This window comes from Dipodomys spectabilis, unplaced genomic scaffold (genome assembly GCF_019054845.1).
Source record: "Dipodomys spectabilis isolate Male_0828 unplaced genomic scaffold, ASM1905484v1 ptg000054l, whole genome shotgun sequence".
In the NCBI taxonomy this organism is placed as follows: domain Eukaryota; kingdom Metazoa; phylum Chordata; class Mammalia; order Rodentia; family Heteromyidae; genus Dipodomys; species Dipodomys spectabilis.
In genome coordinates, this window is record NW_024870731.1 from 2,410,736 (window position 1) to 2,416,735 (window position 6,000).

Here is a 6,000-nt window from a genome sequence, read left to right on the forward strand (position 1 = left end):
TTAAATCTTTAGCCCACTCATTTATTGGGCAGTGTTTCTTTGAAGATTTGTTGTTGAGGGATTTAATTTTTTGAGTTCCAGGTATATTTTAGCTATGAGACCCTTGTCCATTGTATGGCTAGTGAAGAAGATCTTCTCCCAATCCCTTGGGTTTCTATTGATCTTGCTAGCTATGTCCTTTGCCATACAGAAGCTCTGCAATTTCATGCAATCCCTTTTGTCCAATCTTTCTTTGATTTGTTGTGTTTCTGGGTCTCTATTAAGAAAATTTCGGCCTGTGCCAAGGAGACCTAGGGTTTCTCCTATTCCATCCTGTAATGTTTTCAGAGTGTCTGCTTTGACTTCGAGGTCTTTGATCCATTTGGATCAACAGGAATTTTTTTAAGCCCATTTTCTCTGTCAATCCATATGAGAGGTAACCAGGAATTAAGGCAAATTACCAGTGGTTTCTGTTCATCTTTATCTTCAGACTTGAGAGAAGCCAATTATTGATGCTTGCTTGTATTGCCAGATTCAAATCACATTCACCACCTCTTGAGCTACCCTAGAGGAGGACAAACAAACAAAGGGAAATTCTATCAGAAGAACATTTGTCTAACACAGAAAACAGACAATCCTGGTTTCAGGCTCTTTGGTTTCAGGGAATGATGACATTTTCAGCATTCTCACACGTGAGTTTTGTAATTTTGACTGCTTGTAGAAACACATTTCTTTTCTTTTCTTTTTTTTGGGGGGTCCAGTCGTGGGGCCTGAACTCTGGGCTTGGGCACTGTCCCTCAGCTCTTCAGCTCAAGGCTAGCGCTCTATACTGGAGCCACAGTGCCACTTCCAGCTTTTTTTTTCTGCTTATGTGGTGCTGAGGAATCGAACCCAGGGCCTCATGCATGCAAGGCAAGTGCTCTCTCTCTCTCTCACACACACACACACCCACACACACAAATGCCTCATAACTCATAAAGGGGCTTGAGACATGGCTCAAGTGGAAGATTAGACATGATGGTTGGTAGGATCTTTTCCTGCAGTGTCCCCTATGGTGAAATGGGGCAAGGATACCTTTTTTTCTTTTTTTTTGGGTCCGGTCATGGGGCCTGAACTCTGGGCCTGGGCGCTGTCCCTCAGCTCTTCAGCTCAAGGCTAGCACTCTACCACTTGAGCCACAGCGCCACTTCCAGCTTTTTTCTTTTTGCTTATGTGGTGCTGAGGAATCAAACCCAGGGCCTCATGCATGCAAGGCAAGCGCTCTACCACTGAGCCATCTTCCCAGCCCAAGGATACCTTCTGTGGCTTCTTTTCTTTTCGTCAGTCATGGGGCTTGAACTCTGGGCCTGGGCCCTGTCCCTGAGCTCCTCAGCTCAAGGCGAGCTCTCTACCACTTGATCCAAGTGCTATTTCCAGTTTTCTGGTGGTAAATTGGAGATTAGAGTCTCATGGACTTTCCTGCCTGGACTGGCTTTGAACCATGATCCTTAGATCTCAGCCTCCTGGGTTGCTAGGATTACAGGTGTGAGCCACTGGCTCCTGGATCTGTGGCTTCTTTTCTAAGAGTACTAAAGCCACACACAGGTCTCTATCTAATGACCTAATCATTGTCCAAATACCCTGCTCCAAACTCTTCAACTTTGTGGGTTCGGATTTCAAATTCAAGTCCGAGGAAACATAAACATTCAATTCCAAGCACTACACAACACTCTAGCAGCTAATGTGTAATTTGCAGCAGTGAAAGCAATAGTTGTGAGTTACTGAAAACCTACACTTAGTCATTTCTTTCCTCTATGACTGTTATGATGCACAAACTTTTATTATCCCTACTTCACAGAAATGAGGCACACCAAGGCTAGTGATCTGCCTAAAATCAAATAAGTAGTGAAATCATAGCCAAGTCATTTTGATGTGCTATGCTCAGTGTCAGGCAGCCCTCTCTATAAGGTCATACAGAATAAGCAGGAAGTATGTGTACTGATATTTTAAGCGATCTCCTAAGGTCTAATGTATGCAATCCCAGCAATTGGGAGGCTGAGGTAAGAGAATTGTGAATTTGAGGCCCAGTCTGAGCTACATGGTAATATCCTGCCCAAATAATGCTCCCTAGGAATTTTATTAGCTGAAAATAAAAAGCAAAGAGAGCAAAGAAAGAATACATCACAAAAAAGATGTTGGAGAGTAGATACATGCCTTGTTGTGTTATAAGTATTGTCTATGAGGAGTGGATATGGTAATGAGAGCTTGTATATTTACTTTTTATGCTTTTCTTTTTTCTTTTTTTTATTGTGAAAATACTGTATAGAGGGGTTACAATTACATGGGCAAGATAATGAGTACATTTCTTATCAAGCATTGTAGCCTCCTTCTTTGTTTTCCCTTCCCATCCCTACCCATCTTCCCCCCATCCCCCCCAATCCTCAACCCCCGCCCCCCCCCCCCCCCCCCCCCCCCCCCCCCCCCCCCCCCCCCCGCCAAAGTTGTAAAGTTCGTTTTTTCCACATAACGACTTGTACATCTCATTGTTGCAATGGATCCACCTGTATCCCTATTTAAACTATTTGTTTTTTTCCCTTCCCCTCCACAAATTATACCAACCTCAAATACAGTGAAAGCAGGGGCTTTTATTTTTTCTAACAAGGTTTTCACAGGTAGTGTGAATGAGAGGGAGCTGTGGAACATTTAAAGCTACCACTAGAGGGCTCAATAAGTTGCTTGTTAAATTCTCCCTAGGCTATGCTAGGAGAGCTGTCCACGTGCTGAAATGTGTGACCTGGATAGCTAGTTCTCCGCAGTGCTTCTGTGAAACCTAGAAAGCCTCATGCAGCTTCCACTGGGAGCTCAGTGGCTGATTATCAGTTGGTGTTAAGTTCTGGAGTACAGGACTGCATGGAACTGTTTATTATCTCTGTCATTACATCACGAATCTGTTCTAGTATGTCAGGGAGGAGTAAGCAAATGCGTACAAGGTTTCTGTGTCTGGAAGTGGCGCTGTGGCTCAAGCAGTAGAGTGCTGGCCTTGAGCTGAAGAGCGCAGGGACAGTGCCCAGGCCCAGAGTTGAAGCCCCACAACTGAGAAAAAAAAAAGGCTTCTGTGTCATCAGATTTTGGAGATTATGGAAGCCAGGAAACTCAAGGTAGAAGAGCAAGCTAGCAACAGAGACTAGGAATATGACATGGTTCTCAAACATTGGGGAGATGATATGGCTTAGGAAAAGAAGGTTTTCATTTTTAAGAAAAGATTTTACTGCCTAAATTAACTTAAGAATCTAAATCCTGGATGTTGACAGGATCATAAGAAGGGACAAAGAAAGGAGACTATTGCCTCTTGGCCTAAATAAAAGTGATGCTGAGTCAGATTCTGAAGATGAAGCCATACCTGAGAACTCCAAAGTTAACTTACAAGAAGTGAAAGAGGATGGGACCAGTAAGAAATCAGATGCCTCAGATTTCCCAGAAGATGGACCAGAAACAGAGCCCAAGGTCCAGGCAAATGCCTATGAAGAGTGCCCTTCTTGAATTTCCATAGATATGTGGAACAAATGTGAAGAATTACATAAAAGAACATTCTGAGCAGAAAACTTGAACCTTGGGATTCAGAGGAAGAAAAAGAAAGTGCTCCAGCAAAGATAAATTGAAGAATGAAAAAGAATCTCATAGTGAACAGTCCTCAAATGAAGGCAAATGGAAGGAGCTTATTTAGTATTTTGGGGCCAGTGATAGATTTGAACTTCCTGTGAAAAAGAAAAAATGTTGAAAAGTCAGGTCTCGAAAAAAGGATAGACCAGGCTATGGAGGAGTAGGATGTTGAGAACAGCAAAGAACTCATCAACCAGCTAGCTATTTGAGAGCTTGGTGTAAAAATTGCCAAAGCAATTTACCTGCCCAAGTTTTCAGAAGCCCAAAAGGAAGCTGAAAATTCATAGGCTGCTCAAAAGAAGAAGAAGAAACGGACATGAGGGTTTGAAGCAAGGAAGAGATGGGAAACCAAAATGAACATGGGATTTTTATGTAACCCTGCAGAGCTTGGAACACTTAGAGACTCACATGCTCAAATTAACAAGACTCTGTTGCTTAAATATGTTAGAAATTGATAGAAGTAAGAAATTGATTGAAGTAGGAAACAAATGAGCCTACAACTTAGGAGCTGATTTCAATTCTTGAACTTTTTGTAAAAAGTTTAGTCTTGAAGTGATTTTTTTGTTATTTGTATAAGAAATATAAGCATACACAGAGGAAAAAAGAATGGATTTTTTTGTTACTTATTTATTTGCATAGACCTACAGCCTAAAATCCATATATTTGGTATAGGATATACCAAATATTTGGTATAGGATAGCCCATGAGGTTCTTGTACTTTCTTATCTGTTGTAGGCATGACTGCACTGTTTCTAGGATTGTGATTTTAAGATTGTGACAGTCTTTACAATAACTCAATGTCGCGAAAACAATTATTGATACTTGATTGGCAGTAGTAGAATTGATATTTTTATAGTCACATAGTAAAATAATTTTTGTATATCTTCAGATGAGATCATTATAAAATGGTGATAGAACGTAGTATGTCAAGGATGGTTTAGTTTTAGCTCTGCATAGAAATGTCCTTCTAACTACCTCAGCTGTGTTGTTCTTTTTTTTGGGGGGGGGAGGTCCGGTCATGGTGCCTGAACTCTGGGCCTGGACGCTGTCCCTCAGCTCTTCAGCTCAAGGCTAGCACTCTACCACTTGAGCCACAGCGCCACTTCTGGCCTTTTCTTTTTGTTTATGTGGTGCTGAGGAATCGAACCTAGGGCCTCATGTATGCAAGGCAAGCGCTCTACCACTGAGCCACCTTCCCAGCCCTCTGTTGTTCTTTAAATTATAAGATTGTATAGATATATTTGATGTGTATTTTATATTAGATGTATAGTTATATTAAACAGATAATTATAATTCCAATTTAAAGGAATGTAAACTCTTCCAGGTGCTGGTGGTTCATGCCTATAATCCTAGCTACTCAGGGAGCTGAGATCTTAGGATCGTAGATTGAAGCTAGCCCAGGCAGAAAAGTCTGTTAGACTCTTAACTCCAGTTTAGTGCTGGTGTGGCTCAAGTGGTAGAGGGCTAGCCTTGAACAAAAACAAAAGCCAAGTAAGAGTGCAAAGCCTTGAGTTCAAGCCCCAGTATCCATACAAACACACAAAAGAGAATCTAAACTCTAAAACCTGGTATTACATGGTTTGTAAACAATTCACATACCCTTTGTGTTTCTCTTTTATAGGAAATTTTAAGTGCCAGTGTGAAAATACAAAATCCAATAAATTCAATCTGAGTATATTGCTCAAAGAAGGCAGATTGGACAAGTTGTTATGGCTTTATGTTGTTCTTGAGAGGTTAAATTTTCCAAACTTTTAGAGGAATATTGATTAGAATCTATCAGATTATTAATAGATATTCTTTTGGAGCCAACAATTATTTTAGATACATGTTAGAAATTTAACCGTGAGAAATATTAGCCAGTATGCAGTGTCTTTATATTGACATCATGAATGCTATGGTGAAATACCAGAATAAACTGTAATATTACTTGTAGAAGATAAATTATGTTTCAGTAATTACTATGCAGTCACTAAAAAGGTTTATTTACATAAATAGACAAAGAGAAAAATATTGTTTTTGGATGATAAAATATAGGGTAGCGAACAGAATGCATAAATAAAGTATACTTGTATACTTGCATGGTAGATTTTATTTAGAAACTGAGATGCTAAGAGAAAAAGTAGGAACTTTTTGATCTTTTAGAAAGATGTCAAGCTGGGTGCCAGTGGTTCACACCTGTAATCCTAGCTACTTAGGAGGCTGAGATCTGAGAATTGTGATTCGAAGCTGGCCCATACAGGAAAGTCTGTGAGACTCTTATCTCCAATGCACTACAGAAGTGCCATTGTGGCTCACATGGTAGAGCACTCATCTAGAGATAAAAGAAGCTCAGGGATAGCGCCCAGGATCAGAGTTCAAGCCCCAGGACTGGTAAAAAGTCCT

At 40.7% G+C, this 6,000-nt stretch overlaps 1 pseudogene; it reads left to right on the forward strand.

Annotated features, from left to right (window-relative positions):
• The window catches only part of LOC122107903, a 54,219-nt pseudogene extending 50,146 nt beyond the window's left edge, over positions 1–4,073 (forward strand).
• Positions 4,074–6,000: the final 1,927 nt, after the last annotated feature.